Below are 19,265 nucleotides of genomic sequence, written 5' to 3'. Positions count from 1 at the left end.
CATTGCTAGTCTTCTGTTCGATTGAACTAAGACATAGGAAAGATGCAGCCTTAATGAATTCGTCAACTATCATGTTATCTTCCTCCAAAAGTAATAAAGTGAATACAATGCCGAAGGTTTCCAACTTTTCAGTAACAGCCTTCAAATAATCACTTCCTATTACAATTGGCGATGAACTGAGTGTAGAAACTATTTGAGTAACTGAATCAGAAGATTCATCAAAACTTTCTATCTCTTTTGGATGTTCCAATAGAATCTGGACAACGTCCTCATTGGATATCCCTTTATCATCGGTATAAACCAAGACGTGTCTTACTACTTAAAAGAAAGTAGTTTGACCTTCTATCTCAAAGAACTTGTCAAGTACATGCATGAAATGCATTCTTGGATTTTCTTTATAGAATTTTGTCGAGGAAATGGAGGACATGAACTGGTGAGTACAAACTTTAAGTTTTAAGCAATGAGAATCTTATCCATTTAATATTTCCAGTCTACATAATTTTGGCCTTCGAGTATGATTTCTTTAAGGTTCACAGACATTATTAAGAATTTGGCTTAGAAGAAATAAAACTATTTATCACATACTATGCTTAATACATAATCACAAACAACCACAAAACAATTTATGTATCTCGCAACCGTGACAACCAAAATAAGTACGCCTCTAAGGAGGTCATACAAATTTGGATTCCAACAATTTCCTGGTCACAATACCGACGAATAGTCCAGAGACCACTAAGGTGGCATGGCCGCCAAATATTGCCTAAGCTTTAACCATAAATATTAGCATCTAGGAATTTCGTTTCTGTTTTGATAATCCTTCTAGGGAAGGTCGCACGCCACTAACAAAATTCCATACCCATCTTATAAATATGTTTAAACATATGAACTTGCAATTTCGTAGGATTATGGCTCCCAATAGTGTGGGTCACGATAATATTAGAAACATGCTTCCAGATTAAACAATTTACCATTAAGAAGTCTAATCTTATGAACTTGCTATTTCGTAGGATTATTGCTCCCACTAAGGTGGGTCGCGATAATATTAGAAACTGCTTCATATATAGACCAATTTATGGAGACCATATACAACGCACTGTTGTAATTATCGCTTAGTCATTTTAAACATGGTTTTTACATAATCATCACATAAGTAGATAAGACAGATAATCCACTTAAAACAGATTAACACCAAATAGATAGATAAATCCATTTAATAATATGATAATTAATCTCACTGGATAATTATTGAAATTATTTAATAAATCTAGGGAGATTTAATTAAATAATTAATTCCTTATCTTATCCAAAATAGGAATTTCGGATTTGATACGATTTATTTGGATAATGACTATCCAAACTAATTTAGGATTTATCTAGATAGAATTGAATCTATCTAAATCCTCTTAGGATTATTCTAGATTTTACATGGATAAAATCAAATCCTAAAATTCAAGATAAAACTGAGCTTGGATTATCATTATCTAAATCTTACCAGGATATTTCAGGATAAAAACAAATTTCTCCAAATCCATAAGACGAAGATAAAATCCAATCATTCCAAGATTTAAAGAATCTTAGATTATTTAGAATAAGAAACTAGAATATATCATATCTATTAGGATTTATTCTAGATAAAATTAAGTTTATCAAAATCCAATTAGATTGGGATTATCTTGTATTATCTTTATCCAAATTTATTTAGGATATTTTCTAAATAGAAATAAATCTATTTATATCCATAAAATTAGGATAAACTAGAATTAATATTAATTAATTCAACTAGGATTTAACTAGATAGAACTAAATCTATCTTAAATCCAAAAGATAATTACAATACTGGATTAACAATTATCTTATTCTTCTAAGATATATTCTAGATAGATATAGATCTATCAATATCTATAAGATAGAGATACATTTAATTATCTAAATCTACTAGGATTTTTCTAAATAGAATTAATTCTATAAATATCCACGAGATAAAGATAAATATGGATTTTAATTATACAAATCTACTAAGATATATTCTAGATAGATATAGATCTATCAATATCTACAAGATATGTATAAACTTAATTAATATTTATCTTAGTCAATCAAGGATTCAACAAGATAGAATAAAATCTGTCTAAATCCATATGACGTAAATAAATTTAATTACTATCATCAACATTCATCCAGGATTTCTCTAGATATAATTAAATATATCTAAATCCATAAAATGAGGATAAAATCCAAATATAATTAATTATTTATCTAGCCTATCTAGGATTTATTCACATAGAATTAAATCTATATAAATCCATAAGATAAAATAAAATAATTATTGTTATCCAAATTTATCTAGGATTTATCTAGATAGAATTCAATCTATCTAAATCCATAAAATAAGGATAAATATCTCATTAATCCATACTTTAATTAAAATATAAAATTTTAGATAATCCAATTAAATTGATAAATTCAAAACTTATTCTAATTATATCTTGAATATATCCAAAATTATTCCTAGGGTTTAGGAAACCCTAACTAACTTTGGAAATTTCAACGCAACCACACGAGCCCGGGAACAGCCATTTGGCTCCAACTCAGAACACCACTGTGACAACAGCCTCCGGCGTTTGCCGACTATTTTTTCGAGCCTAGAACTGCCCACGAAGGGCTCCCACTCGAACCACAACAGCTGATGTTGCTGCTGCGTCGTCGCATCACCGGCGCTGCACTACGGGATACCGACGCTGTTGTCGCAGCGTCGTCGCGCCCGCTGCTGCCCGATCGCCGCTTTTGCGAGCCCAACAGTCCCGCTGGCAGCCACATCGTTTCTGCTGCACCGCACCGCAAAGAAAACCCAGCCCGAAGGCTAGGGCAGCCTGCCCTCTAGGAACAGATCAGCCACCGGAGATGCTGCTGTCATGATTCGGCAGCCTTGCGGATAACACCGTTGTTCCATGTCTCAAACAATTCGAATGCAGCGATTCACCGACGTCGTGATACAAAATCACGTACGAATTGAACAATGGTTAATCAAAACCATAATACCATGTAATGATTGCTTACCAAAAAATTAGTTAATAGAATCACTACATTCACGCAATTCAAAATGAATTCTTGCGTATATCACCGCAATTCACTCCACGTAACAATATGCACGAAAAAATGATTACAATAACAATAAGTAATCATATGTAATCATTTCATACATGTACAAGTAATGATGACAGATCACAAATCACATATTTAAAAAAATGAGATTTGATTCTTTCAAATCGTGCAATTAGGCGATACGTGTGGAAGGTGAAGGCGGAGAAATAAAAATTTCGATCAAAGATACGAACTTTGTTTACACGTACAAAACATATAAACAACGCTTATGCATTCAATCAATTCACGTAACATGAAATTAATCCACATAATCAGAGCCAAAAATTGGCTCTGATACCAATTGCTGGGGTTTGGAGCCCCTTGCACAGCGGAAGTTATGCACACAAATAAATCATAATTACAGATCTATTTGACCGATTATGGGATCAATTAACTACATGTTAAACACAGAATTGCATCCAAGAACGCACATAATACATGTAAAAGGAATTAAAACCTAAAACATGAATTCCTACGGTTTAGAATTACCGATCTGATTCTCCAAAGAATCGTCGATTGCTTGCGCCTTCTCCACGTGATGTTCTTCGTACTCAACCACGAACCTTCTAATTTGTATCCCGAACTCAGAATCCGACCCTTGGGTGGGCAAAGCTTGTCAGAATCGAAAAGGGCTTGATTAGAAAGGAGACAGAATATCAGTTTTTTCAAAAACCGATTTTTCGTCCACTCCCACAGGGGAGCACGAAAATTAACACTTAATTTTTATTGAATCTCCTTTCTAATCTTCTTTTATATAGAGTTATGATGGGCCAGATTAGGGATCCATGGAGGTTGGACTTGGGCCAAACCTGTTGGACTTTTACTAATTAAATTAAGCCCCAATTTAATACAAGTCCGACAGAATATTATTATCAGCCACTACAGTAAAATAATATTGACTACCCGTCCAATCCCAAATTATGAGTAATCCGGGCTTTATCTCTTTAATTTATTATCACGTGTTTAAGATATAAATATCCATTAATTAATTTAAGTCTGTTATTTGACTTTAATTAATTAATATCTTTTTCCAATAGTTGTCTAGTTCAAAATCTTTATTTATTATTCTGGAATAAATTCCAACCGGCCGGGTTTCTGAATAATAAAACCTTTTTCGATCACCTCTTGAGGATATTATCAAACTGGACTCACCCAGCACACGATTCATTGCAATAACAATACTAGCACCTCTAGACATTGATCACCACTACCCAAGATACTAGGATTCTTGGATTGCGAAAAATCCGCACCATTTGATAAATCAAAGTAGTGCATAATCAATATCGTATGCTCAATGTTATGTCAACAATGATTAAGAAATAACAATCACCGAGACCTCGCAGTAAATAGCAAGAAAGACTTATCTCAACTGTTAGATCCTTCAGTGCTATACCACACCAGTGTCGTTTATTTCCTAAGGTAAGGAAACATGCGGACTGACACTGCAACCTTTCACGATAAGTAGCCAAAGCCTATCTAGGTTGTGAAATTCTATTTCTCTTCTACAAAGGACCGACTGCGTCACCTTCTGTGAACGTCGTTCACGACCAGTCTACTATGTAGAAGAATTAGACTTATTTGCTTCTTATACATTTAAATGTTTGAGAAACATCTTATAAATGCATAAGCAAACACCAATGCGATAAAATTAATTCTTCTCGCCTTGGGTTAAAAGTGGATTGTAGAATTTATTGTATACAAGCAATTCTATCCGTGCAACATGCTCAAAATATGCTTTTCAGTATACCAATCCTAACAGTAGAGAGTGTTTCAAGCACATAAAACCTATTTTTGCACTGAATTTTGGAGTTAATTTTAGAGAATGGGCTATATTTGGGCCTTTTTCCAACAATATGTGAGTAATGGGGCTTATTAACTAATTTCGGACTATCCAGGGGTGTTTGACACAATTTTCTGGAAACATGGGGCGTGTTCTGTGATAATGGCAAAGATGTGGGTATATTATGTGATAATGGCAAATATGGGGGTATATTAAATAAAGAACCTGTTTTTGAGGGGTTTATGTGCAAAATTTACCCCCCTCTACCTCGACAAACCCTCTCCGCTGCCACTTCCTCCCCTTCTTGCGCCGCTAGCTCTCTTCCTCCCTCAGTTTCGACGATCCTGCCGGTGAGGGTGCTAGTGCTACCCGCCGCGCAAGCGGCGCCGGAAGCCGGGTCTCCTCAGATTGGTGTGGTCGTCCCTGGTCCTCCTCGGCGGTTGCCATTTCGTGAAGCTCTCTTCCGCTTCATCTCGTCCCACCACTCTGGGTACTCTACGAGGAGGAAGCACTGGTCTTTTGTGTGCTTTCTCCCCCCGCAATGGCTGCAGATCAGTTTATTTCGATCGTCTTCTGTCCGTCGCTCTTCTCCTCGACCAGGGGTCTGCCCCGACCGTCCCCCACTGCGAGACGCAAGTCCCGTCCCGATTCCGCTGTTGGTTTGATGTTCTCTCCCTTCGGTAATCTGGGGTTTGAGTACTTCGTCGTTTTTTGCTTCACGCCGGACCGTCGCGTAGGCGTCCCGAACCGAGGGTAAGGGCTCCAGCTTGAGAATTTCTCTCCGGGTTACTTCGTGTTCATCGTTGAGGGCCTTTAGGAATTGGAAGAGCCTGGTCTCTTGTCTCTCTCGATTGTAGACCATGATATCCTCCGGGTCCTTCATCGGATTTGGCTTCTTTCTATCAATTGACATCCAAAGGCTTTGGAGTCGGTTCCACAGCTGTTCGAGGTTCATTTCGCCCTGTTTGATGTTGCTTGCTTTCCGGTGCAAATCGTAGACTTGGAGTGAGTCTCCTCCACTGCCGTATGTCACAGCTAGCCCTCCCAAAGTTCTCGAGCAGTTGGGTATTGTGATACCTCATTCACGAGTTCGGGCTCCATGTTGTTGATAATCCACCCGAACACGCAGTGATCCAATTTTTGCCATGTCTCGTGGCTGAGATCTGTTTCTGCCGGTGGTTCTAAATCCTCCGAGATGTGGGAGGTTAAACCCTTTTCCCCAATTGCACATCTGATGAGGTTCGCCGAGGGTAGTTGTCTCCCGATAACTTGGTTGAGACGACTACCTCACCGAGGTTGTCTGCGTTTACCGTCGTTGGTCGTGGGGGGATTGGTGCGGTCTGGAGGTGTCGGAAAAATTCTGCAAACTTCATTGTGATGTCGTCCGAGACGTTCACAATCGAACTTTTGTTCTCGTTTTCTGATTCTGACATCGTGTTTCTGATGATTGCAGGTTATTGCCTCTTGGCCGGGGTTCGAGATTGGTATTTGGACGATGATGATGTTATATTCTGAGTCCCTATTGCTCAACCTGCTCTGGTACCATATTGAATTTGATAACCGAGAGGGAAGAAGCAATAGCCATGGTTGGGATGAATTTCTGTGTGTTAATGATCGACCGGAGCAACTCTCTTAATATAGAAAGTTGCCCTAATTTACATATGGTAGGAGATCCCCTAATTATGATTCTATCAATTACACATATCAATCCCATGATTTGTTCCCTAATTACAAATTATTCCCTTTCCATATTCTAACACAACCACTATCTGTCGCTGCCTCCATTGAATCCACTACTTTCCATCCAATTATTCACACCCACTGCTCTTCGGCTCGTCATGCAATTTTCATGTTTTGCCTTTTTGGAGTTTATGTGAGTCTACACATTTGCTCATGTCTTCAAGCTTGAAATAAGCCCTCTTGGCCGGTTTCAATTCCAGCCTTGTGGGCAACGCTATTTCGACAAGGGGAGTATTGATAATGATCTGCAGCTGTAACTTTTAGTTTATTAATTGTTACTTAGTTAAATCTTGTTAGCAAAAGTCTCATCATTGGTGAAGTCTTTGAGATAGGTTATCTTTTAGAGATTTATTCAAGTTGCAATCTTTTTTAAAGTCTGGATTTAAGGTTAAAGTTTAGTTCTGCTATTTATGTTGTGGCCTTATAGGATAATGATCTCTTAGTCATAGGAGCAGTGCTTATCTTTAATTTATTTTATTTCCTGTTCTGGCACCTTCTTCATTATTAATCGTGTCTTTCGTACCATACGTTTCATATGCCATGATTATAGGAAATGTTTACATTGCCTCCTTGGCTCCACCTATTGCTCAACCATTTATATTTTTATCCATGAGCGATAATATTCTTGCGCACTCTTGTTTGGTACTTTCTGAACTTAATTATAGCTCTACTAAAGATAAGTTAGACCATCCACAACGGGTCTCGCCGGCGTCTCGCGTCTCGTCTCAGCGAGACGAGACCCCGGCGAGACGCGTTGCAGCCTCCATCTCGTCCCGTCTCGTCGCGCGTCTCGTCGCGCGTCTCGCCTCGGCGAGCCACGAGACGAGCTGTCTCGCCACGCGCCTAGGCGACGTGGCGCAGCCCGGCGTCGTGCGTGACGCCCACTCGCCGGCCCGCGAGTGGGCGTCGTCACGTGCTGACGCAATAAATATTTTTTTAAAAAAAAATCGAATTTAAATAAAAAAAAAAATTTTGTAACGGTATTATTACCGTTTTTTTGTTTTTTTTTATATTTTTTTGTTTTTTATTAAATTTTTTACTCTATAAATACTCCTAAACCCATCCTCATTTACACACAACTATACATCTATTCTTCCTATCATCTAAATTTTCTCTCAAATTTTCGCTGAAATTTTCATAACCCAACTCAAGATGTCCGGCGACGGCGAGGGCAACTATGGCGGCTCCGGCTCCGGCGGGTGGGATCTCAACTCATTCGGCGATTGGGAGAACATGATCAACACATTGGGCGGTGGAGGTTCGTCAACGCCGGGGACCCAGGGTTCGGCGACGCCGGGGGTACCAACCACCCAATTTTGACCTTGATGCATATGTTCGTCCCAACGTCCCGCGGTTTTCGCAGGGATTATCCCAGATCCGGGAGGATTTTCCAGTTGATCCCACGCCGGGAGTAGGCCGAGGCGGTGGAAGTGGGCGATGATTAGCCCTTCCGATTAGTTTTTTTTTTATTTTGTGTGTTTTTTTATTTTGTGTTTTTTTTAAATTTTTTTTTTGTGTGTGTTTTTTTTATTTTGTGTGTTTTTTTTTGTTTTAATTTTAATAAAGTGTGTTTGTTTAAATTGAATTGGGTTTTAAAAAAAAATTATAAATTAAATTGAATGAATAGTAATTAAGAGACGGTATAGAGACGGTTAAGAGACGGAGCGTTGCAGGTTCCGTCTCTTAGTTAAGAGATGGAGGAAAAAAGGACAGTGGGGCCCTCAAATAGTGCTCAAATAGTAGTTAAGAGACGGTTTAAGAGACGGTATAGAGACAGCGTTGTGGATGGCCTTATGCTGTCTCTTTCCTCGGTCTTGGCTCCTTATTCCTTGTTTCTTTTATAACAAGCTTTGTATGGTGTCCTCCAATTTTATTTTTTTGAATCTTGGACTGGTTGGGCCTATAATGTTTTGTCTCTTTTACCCTAAAATACTGATTGGGTCTGAAGGTTAATCACAATGGGCAATCTAAACATATTTGCAAGATCTTCCATTGGTCCTCCCTTAAATATTACTCCCTCCGTTCCACAGTAGTGGAGTCATTTCATTTTCTACACTCGTTTTTAAAAAATGATAGTAATAAATAGTTAAAGTAAAGAGAGAGTAAAGTAGAAAAGAGAATAATGTAGGAAAAGTCTTATGTACAATATTCTCTCTCTTTCTGAACTCTTTCTCCACTTTAACTATTTATAGTTATTTTTCTAAAATGAATGTAGAAAATGAAATGACTCTACTACTGTTGTAGTACGGAGGGAGTACTTACCACTACTGTATTTTCTTTCTTCTTTTGCAATACTGATGCAGTTTACATGTGCATTTCTTTGTTTGTAGGATTGAAATGACAATATCACTACCATCAACTGTAAATGATGAATCTCAAATTCAAAATCTATTACCTTTGTGTATAATGTTGGATAGACCCGTTTATAGTCCTGCAGTTGTAGAGGTAGTGTTGAGTTCTGTAGAACTTATTAGATTTCTTGGTATGTCCTTCAGTGCTCTCTCTCTCTCTGACTTCTTATTAATTCAGTATTCCACAGTTTACCGATTTAGTCGAGAATGTATATTTACTAAATGTACTGGAGATGAAGCAATGTACCAGGATCAAGCAAAATTTATTCTTCCGGAGATTAATAAACTATCAGCAGATGTCAAATCAGGCTCTATTACAATTTTGTTTGTTAGTTGTGGTATGCTTTTTCCATACTTGACGTCTACATTAACTTATACTACAAGCTTGCAAATTTGTCATGTTTTGCAGCTATCTTGTAGCTGAATTGTTTAAGGAGCACCTGGATGCGCCATTATTTCCAGGTGAGTTAGAATATACTGGATAGGTGTATTCTATTAGATTAGGCTGCTTCAGTAATATATCAACTGGAAATGGAGTATCAACATTTAATCTGGTCTCTTTTAAATTCTAATTTTGTTGGTTGTCAGATTTTTAAGAAATTGTTTGATCCGAAAATGCAAAATTTTATTTTTTTACTAGAATCTTAGGAGGTAGAGAAGCTATGTATTATATTTTCTTTTATATTGCAACTTATTATTGAGGCTTTAGGTTCTGCCCTCTCCTTCTATTTTCTCTTTCACCTCTGGTTTCTTCCTTTTATTTATCTGGTTTATTGCCTAAGTGTTCCTTAATGATGATAGCTAATGTTGGAGGTCACTGCTTCATGGGTAAGATTCCAATGGATTTGCTTCAGTTGTCGTGGGAAAAGTCTATGAACTTGGACAGTGGGGAGAGAGCTGAGATGCTGTTGACTTGCATTCCTGCTTCCTGAAGGTATGCAATAGTGATAATTCTTTTGGTTGCATCATGTGTCATTGCAAAATAATGAAACTAAATATGGTGATCTACACTTCCCTATGTTTCTAAAACTTGTAAATATGTTTTTTTTTTCCAATCTGTGGAATTGAGTCTGCTAAATTCTGGACACCTGTTCAAACTTGGGATGCCTTTGTCTTGTGTATGACTTTCTAAAGCCATCAATTAAGCTAAGATATGTTACTTTCTAATGACAAAATAGCATGAATGGGATGGTTATTATGTTTGTGTTGTGATTTTTCTCACATATATGTTTTATTTTATTCCTGTTGAAATAGTAGCCTTATTTTGTGCTGTTTCGTTAATGTCTCTAGTTGTTCTATAGGTCCTGCCAAGGCCTCTGGTGGCCCTTGGCCATCCACCCCCCATTCCCTTAAAGAAAAATAGAAGCTTTTAATTGCACCTAGGATGATGCTAGGCCCCTGCATGCGTGCTGCATAGCCTTAGTGCCTGTTAGAACATTGGAGGTGTCTTAAGGTTCAGCCACAACTCCACTTTTTAGCTGTGCTGGCTGCATCAGGATTTCAAATTTCTTCCACAACTCCATTGTTTTAATTCATCAATTTTTATGAGTAAACTACATAATTGGTCCCAAAACTATTGGGGATGTATAATTGAAAGTCTTCTTTCCAGACAATAATGCCCCTTTTGTCCTTTTCTTCTATCTCTCTCTTGACCCTCTTTTTCCCTCTATCCCGACCACTCTGCCAACTCTCTCTCTCTCTCATGTATTCGTCCCCTATGCAGACTCTTCCTCCCTTGTACATATTTAATTTCAACCCAGTTTACTCATCTTCACCTTAATTACCTACTGCCCATTACTAATCTATTCAAAATTCATATACTTGGGATGTAGTGGTTAGAAGTTATTGCAGGATTATCATAAGGCCACCGACAACAGTATTGAATAATTGGGTTCGTCACATGCATGTCCAGCAGCTTCACAACTAGGCTGGAATTGCTTGTGCGCCTTCCAATAAATATGGGGGGTCGATAAATTTAAAAAAATATTATTAATATCTATATATCAAAAAACAATTATAAAATGCAATAAATTAGAAAATAATAAAAATATAATATTGCAAATCTTAGAGCATAATAAAGCATGAAGTTGTGAGTATACTCCCTTCATCCCAAAACAAGCGATTCGTATTTCTTTTTGGGACGTCCCACCTAAAGTGAGCCATTTTCTTTTTTGAAAAAATATAACTCAATTAATCTCTTTTCATTTATTCTCTCTTAATATATTCTCTCTTTCACTCTACTTTATTCTTTCTCCTACTTTATTTTCTCTTCTCTCAACTCTCTAAACATCATTTTCTTAAATATCATTTCCAAAAGAAATGCCTCGCTTATGGCATGACGGATGGAGTATAATATATCTAATACTCCCTCTGTTTCATGGTAGTGGAGGTGCTTCTTTTTGGCACGCAATTTGAGAAAAAATGTGTTAGGTTAGTTAAGTAAAGGAAGAATTAAGTAAGAAATGAAAAAGGTGGAGAGATGGAGAGAGAATAAAGTACGAGAGAGTAAAATAAGAGAGAATAAATGTGTTGACTTTTGTTAGAAAATGAAATGATTCCACTATTATGGAACGTACCAAAATGGCAAAATGGCTCCACTACTACGGAACAGAGGGAGTAATTGAAGTCTTAGCTCAATAATTAAAATGTAAAGTTATCATGCATATCATATCTAAATTAAAATATCCTCAATTGTCATATCCCCAACATAGTCTACATCTATATTTCATACATTATTTTCCAATAGTATGTATTTTATGTCTATCAATATAACATATAATGTTACATATTCTTTTGCCTCATATAATTTTGTTTTACACATGGTGCATTTTGCTCCCTCCAGTCCCTATTAATTATCCCCATTTTCCATTTTCTCCTATTATAATTTAATGTTGCCATCATTAGATGTAATGCAGATGTCTTCTTGAGGCCTTCAGACCTGTAGTTTTATACTCAATTCATATCAAGTCTGTTATGAGCCATGTGCTTTTTAGTTAACTATTTCTGATCACTATAATTTGTCTCTGACTCCCAGTTCCCAGGATCATTGAGGCTACAAAGCTAGTTCTTAGGTATGTGATGCTATTAGATTTCTTATATTAATATTTGAAGTAAAGAAGGATGAATATGTTTAACTTTGTAAATTAGTCATCCTCATCCTTAATCAGATTCCTCATTTTTATTCTCTTCACCTTTTCTGAATAGTTCTTTTCCACAGACTGGCTGTTTCGGAGAAGATAAATGCTTCTCATTTCATAGTACCCATGCTGGAGCTATGGTATCTTCCCATTTTACAGAGACAACTTTCTTATATCCAGAGAAGCCCTAGTTAACATTTTTGTTAACTGGTCCTTGTTTATCTGCTTTTCCAAATGCTTTGTCTCAACAACTGCAAGTCCGTGTTGCAGCAGAAAAAGTTGGGCTTAAAGAGAGATCTCCTTATGATTCATTCTCATACAATGATGTTCCTTCCTCTACTTTACCTCAGATTATCAGGTAGATTCTTTGCATTACCACAATGTAAATACATAAGCTCACCATCCACATTGTCTGACTAAAATAGCCACTGGGCATCACTCATCTCAGTATAAAAGCAATTAGTAATTTACCTCATTGTTACCATATACCATGGCGAACATCTCGTGGTGTTTCTTTTTCTGACTTCAATTCATCACATGGACTACCTAAAAATGAATTAAAATGTCAGCCTAAGGGGTGGTGGACAGATGGGTTGTTTAAGGGCCTGGGTCCTAATCCCAGGGTTGCAAATTTAGCTGGGTTGTACTAGCAAATGCTTGAAGACTGTTTAGACATATTGAGCTAACCAAAACCTAAGCATCCACACTATAAAATGCAGCTTGCTTTCTTGTGATTCATATTACCACCTGCAAACGATATCTCACTATAAAATCTTGCAATAACCAATAACTATGGACTCTCCTTATCTTATTAAGTTCTGGATATTGCTCTACTGCTATACTGAGCCATTGGTATTTTACATGCTAGTATGACGGAGGCAACCTCTTTCGTCATGGAAGAGAATTGATGATTAATATCATGAATTCTTGTTTCTGATAATATTCTGCATCCTGAAAATGTATTATTGCCAAAGTTAATGCTTAATGTAATTATTGATAAGAATGTGATTGCATATTCTCTTTACTTTGTGGTATGTGAACTTTGGTTATATCTCCTAATATCAGGGATTGAGAACTACATATTTGCAATTATAAAATTGAGCAAGTTAATGAGGAACATGACTTAAAACAATACAAATAAAATGTTCATTTGAATTACTTTCTCCTTCCTGAAGAAAATTCATCATTCCATATCCTTATCTCATTGCCTCACAAATTTGGTCAAGATGTTTTTTACTTTTTGGTAATTGGGTGGTTCACCTATCCTATTGGTTGTTGCCATCCAGGTTGAGGACTGGAAATGTTGTTTTCAACTACCGATACTATAATAACAAGTTGCAGAGGACTGAAGGTATTAGCTTCCTATTGTTCCCCATACGTGTAAAAGTGCCTCTGGATTCTCTACCTGCATGATTTGCCTTTGTTTCAAGGAAACATTTGTTTGTTCATAAGATCCATATCCAAGCATAACTCATGTTTGGTTTCAATGACTATTCTAACTTGTATACTCCCTCCGTTCCATAGTAGTAGAGTCATTTTTCCATTTTAGATGTTCTATAGTAGTAGTCATTTCCTTCTTTAGTAAAAAGTAACACATCTTCCCACTCTTGTTTTACTATCTCTACTTTTTCCTCTCTCCTACTTTATTATCTTTTTATTTAATACATTACACACTTTTTTCTTAATCTCCGTGCTGGAAAGAAATGCATCCACATACATTACACACTTTTTTCTTAATCTCCGCGCTGGGAAGAAATGCATCCACTACTATGGAACTGGAACGGAAGGAGTATTATTCTTCGGAGTATTTGACTTGTACCTTTGTCTGAGCATTTGCATGTGAAAAGGCTGACTCTATAATGTATATATACAGTAACAGAGGACTTTGCATGCCCTTTATGTTTGGTCATATGTGCAAGCTTTAAGGTACTGTAAAATATGATCGTCCATATTTTTTCTAATGAAAATTGCTCTCCGGACCATGTATTGATTCCTGAAGTTTATTTAATAGGGTCTCAAGTATCATCTGCCTGCCTGCCATGACCTTTTCAACTTTGAATTTTGGGTTGGTAAACTTAATCGATGTCATTAATTTTACAATATAAGTAAATAACTGCACTGATTCATATGAAGAAAATGTGTAGGTAACAGAGGAATTTCAAGCTGTCAATATATCTGTAAGGACTGATACATGGACTTTAGGGCTGGAAATTTCTAGCCCAATAAAAATTAAACCCGATTAGCCCGCACCTGATTAACCCGAAAACCAGTTAGGGCTGGACCCGAAAACCCGATGGGCTGGCCCGAAAACCCGATAAAATTTCTGTTATTCTATTTTTTACTCCTAATTCGACACTTCATTGATTACTTTTATAATATAGATAACTAAAAAAATAACTTTCAATTTTATATTAAATATACAAATTTTATATTGAATTTTTATTAATATAATAATTGATAAATAAATTAAAATTTTCAAATTCACTTAAAAAAATATTTAAATTTCTAAAACATGGATTATAATTTCACGAAATATCTCAAATATTAGTATTTGATCATGTTTATGATTGAGTTTGACCATATATCTCAAATTTATCATAATTAAATATTTTACATTTTATGAATATAACTAATTTTCATCATTATTTATTGGATTGATCGCATGTTAATCTTATCGGTAGCAACCTGATTAACCCGCTGGGCTAGCCCGAAACCCAAGCTTTTAGGGTTAGGGGTTGAACTTTTACAACCCAAAAGAATTCACAACCCGATTAGCCCGCATCTGATTAACCCGCAACCCGAGTAGGGCTGGTCTGAAACCCGATGGGCCAGTCCGATTGACATCCCTACATGGAGATCTGAGGTCAGTATGTTTATTTTTTTCTCTGGCTTTGACTTCACATGTTTGTTAGTAACTTTTATGCTTACATAGTTCTGTGCAGTAAAGGGGTAATAAAACGCATGGATCTGCCTTGGGCATTGACGCTCCCAAGTCTGAGAAATATTAATGTATAATTGATGTCTCTTAATTGCATTAATGAATTCAACTAACACCTGTACTTTGTTTTGTGCAGACTGTTGCAGCTGGCTGGTGTTGATCCTAAGGAACAAACGTTTTTCCTGTATATATTGTAAAATATAACTATAATCATATAAAGAAGTAGTAGAAGCATTTCATTTTGAGATTGTTTTGGAAAAATGATAATAAATAGTTAAAGTGCAGAGAGAGTAAAGTAAGAAAGAGATAATATAATGAAAAGTCTTATTTATATCATTCTCTCTCTTAATTTACTTTTTCTCTACTTTAATTATTTATTATCATGTTTTCAAAATGAGTGCTGAAAATTAAACGCCTCATCTGCAGAGAGAGACGGAGGGAGTACAAACTTGTGCGGAGAGATATCAAACATGCAAATATGCAATGAACACTTTAACTGTAGCTAAATAAACTGTCCCATGTACATTTGATATTAATATTATATACCCCCTCCGTTCCATATTAGTGGAGTCATTTTGTCCTTTTGGTACGTTCCATAGGAGGGGAGTCATTTCCCTTTTTAGTAAAAAGTCAACACATTTCTTCTCATTTACTTACTCTCTTTTCATCTCTCTACATTTTTCATTTCCTACTTTATTCTTTCTTTACTTAACTCATTTAACACAATTTTTCTTAAATTGCGTGCCAAAAAGAAACGTCTCCACTACTATAGAACGGAGGGAGTACAATTTAATTGTGTTTATGGGCCTCACTGTGTAGCTAATTGCAATTGATGTAATTCAATGTTCTTTTCACGTTAGAAGTATAAGATCTCTTGCCATACTATAACAATCTGGTCTGTGTGAACGTTGCAACACCTTTCAGCAGGATGACATGATACATATAATTGATCTGAACTACTTTATAATATGGCCAGCTTATTTTAGTGAAATTGACTGTCAACATGATACTATTGCCCATGGGTACATGTATTTGTAATAACATATACCCTCAGATAGAGTAAGGAATCTTTTTCTGCGGAGAAACTACCTATAAAATATATTCTTGATAAATAAAACTTGGTTGAATTAATGAAAAAAATCTCATCTGAAGAGTCAGAATTTTTTTGGGGTTTAAACATCTACTGTTCTACGTGAAATAAGATATAAAAAAAAACAGCCTCGTGGTTCTTTAATCCATAATAAATTTTGTTCTCAGGAATTGTATTCCTTATTTGATTTTAGTATTTAAGTCCCTCACTTTTTCCTTTGCGGCTTTGAATACCTATAACCTAGACAAAGTATTTCATCTGTTTAACTCTTTCTGCTAAGATAATGCTGCAAAATATTCTAGGAACCAGATGGGTCAAATACCAATTTCATAAGTAATACTATATTCGTCCCACTCAAGATGTCCAATCTTTCCTTTTTAGTTCGTCTCACTCAAGATGTCCACTTTCTATATTTGGAAATAAATCACTCTCTCCTCTCTCCTCATTAAAATATTGAACTACTTTTTTCCCTCTACTTACTCCACCTAACAACTTCTCCTACAATCTCGAGCCACTCAAGAATGTGACATCTTGAGTGGGACGGAGAGAGTACCTTGTTTATACTTTTGGAGATTCATTACATTGAGTTTGCATATGATTTACACATGTGGAGCAGATGCTGGATGACTTTGTGGATGTCACAAAAGATGAGAAGTGGTTGATGCATCTTTGGAACTCTTTTGTTAGGAAGCAAAGGTCAGCATCTTTTTAAACCTCTTCCATTTTTACCATCCCGATAGAATCTGCTCATATACCATGATGCATACTAATGTACTGCCATGTAGTAATGATAAATTATCTTTCATAGAAAGAGCATTTCTATTGTTCTGTTGCATTAATCAACTTGGTTAGAAATAACTGAAAATCTTCACCTTTTCTGCTTACCATTATTTTATAGGTTTAGAAATGGATATTCAAGTTCTTTTATTAGCTGCTACCCGTGGAGTGTAGAACGTGTGTACAAACATTGGTAATCCACCCTTCTGCTAGCTTACAAATTTGTATGAGGAATAGTAATGTGGAGTGCTTACAAGTGAGTACATAGTATTAAAAAATTTTAGTGTGGCTCGTTTATTATTTAGCAAAGCTCAAGCTTAATTTATCGAACGTGTTAAAGGGGCATCAGTTCATTTGAGCTTAATTGAGGCTCAACAAGCCTTGTAAATGTATATATTGCAATTCAATTTTTTTTTATCATTTTTAGGATAATTATTTTTTCTCCAACAAAAATATTACTCCCTCCGTCCCATTCTAAGTGGAGCATTTCTACTCCGGCACGAGATTTTATGTAGTGTTGTTTTGTGATTCAGTGGAGAAAATAAAATAAGAGAGGAAAAAGTAGAGAGTGTGATATTTCTATTTTTAGAAATGTGTCATTTAGAGTGGACATCCCAAAAAGGAAAATGGTTCACTTAGGGTGGGACGGAGAGAGTATGTACTACTAAAATTCATAGTTTTTCTATAATGGAACAGGATGATTAGATCATTGCATACTTGTCACTACTATAAGTATGATAATATAAGTTATACTCTCTCCATCTACGGAGAGTATATAACATTTGGCTGGCACGGGTTTTAAAAAATAGTTGTTGGATGTTTGTAGTGGCTAAAAGGTATTACTGAGATTCCACTATGTAGGGAAGTGTGGGTTTGATAAATAAGAGGTGTCTGTAATGTTGAAATATAATGTTGAGTGTGGGGTCATGTCCTAAAAAAGAAAAGTGATATACTCTTTGTGGACTCCAAATAAGGCAATTGTTATGTTTTCTTCGTGGACTGATGGAGTAGTAAACTAATAGTTTTACAAATTCAACCTAGCTTGTTGATATATTGACAAACTTGCTCACGGCATAATGAGCCAAGTATTGTCAAACTAAAGCTTGAGTTGTTTATGATAATGAGCCTCACTGAGTAAGGTTGAGTGAGCTTTTAGAGAATCAAACTCCAAATAGCTCTTAAGTAGTAGTAGTATAACCATTTCTTGGTCATGAAGATGGGCTGTCGACTGCTCAATTCAGTTCGCTTTTAGTTAGTTTTATTCTCAATAGGGTGACCCAAGCATTCGGTTTTCAAAGAACTTTTTTAGCTGCATTATACTCCGTCTCACTCTAAGTGAACCATTTTCCTTTTTGGGATGTCCCATTCTAAATGACACATTTTTTAAAATAGAAACGTCACTCTCTACTTTTTCCATCTCTCTTACTTTATTCTCTCCACTCCACTTAACTTACAAAACAACATTACATAAAAATTAAAATCTTGTGCCGAAATAGAAATGTTCAACTTAGAGTGGGACGGAGGGAGTATTAAACTTCCCATGTACAACAGCATGTAGATCATCATGATTTATCTTTTGTGTCGGAAAAATGTTTGTGTCCAATTATTTTGTTGCTTGCATAATATTTGTTCTTGCTTCATTTGTAATTTCCGTCATAATGGCAGGGTACTGGCGGATGGTCATATTTCTTGGGCGTGCGAGGCTTTCTCCGAATTGCACAAACAGGACCTTGTTCTGATACCAGCACTACTTTGGTAGCTTCTACTGTGCTGAGTTTTCATGAGAAAACTGTTTAGAGTTGTTTGTTGAATTCCCCAACTTATTTTTTCCTTCTATATCTGCTACAAGACTGACGCCTGGTCATCTGTAGCAACAATTATTTATCTCGGCTGCTATTTAGCATTCGTACACTTTCTTTGCGAGTCGTTGTATTTAAGTCTGTTTCTTTGACCGTTTTCAGGTGCTGGATATTATTTATGATCAAACTCTGGAATCATGGTCTTCTGGATGCTCGTACAATGAACATTTGTAATATAATCCTTGAGCAACCACAAGGGGTAGACGCAGACGCAGACACCGACCTAGACACATGATATTCGAGTGATTCTGACTCTATTATCTCTGGCATAAGTAACTGAGGTTTGATTGTTGGAAGTGATAACAAAGTTGGTCAAGCCATTGCATGCTAAGTTGATCAAGCTGTTGGTCAAGCCGCTGCATGCCGAGTTGATCAAGCTGCCGCTGCATGCAAAGTTGATGGTCAAGCCGCTGCATGCCGGGTTAATCAAGCTGCCGCTGCATGCCAAG

General features: G+C 36.4%; 1 pseudogene; it reads left to right on the top strand.

Annotated features, from left to right (window-relative positions):
• LOC121810592 overlaps positions 1 to 19,051 on the top strand; it is a 73,925-nt pseudogene extending 54,874 nt beyond the window's left edge.
• Positions 19,052 to 19,265: the final 214 nt, after the last annotated feature.

This window comes from Salvia splendens, chromosome 7 (assembly GCF_004379255.2).
Source record: "Salvia splendens isolate huo1 chromosome 7, SspV2, whole genome shotgun sequence".
NCBI classification, from domain to species: Eukaryota; Viridiplantae; Streptophyta; class Magnoliopsida; order Lamiales; family Lamiaceae; genus Salvia; species Salvia splendens.
This window is presented reverse-complemented; position numbering and strand designations above follow the sequence as displayed.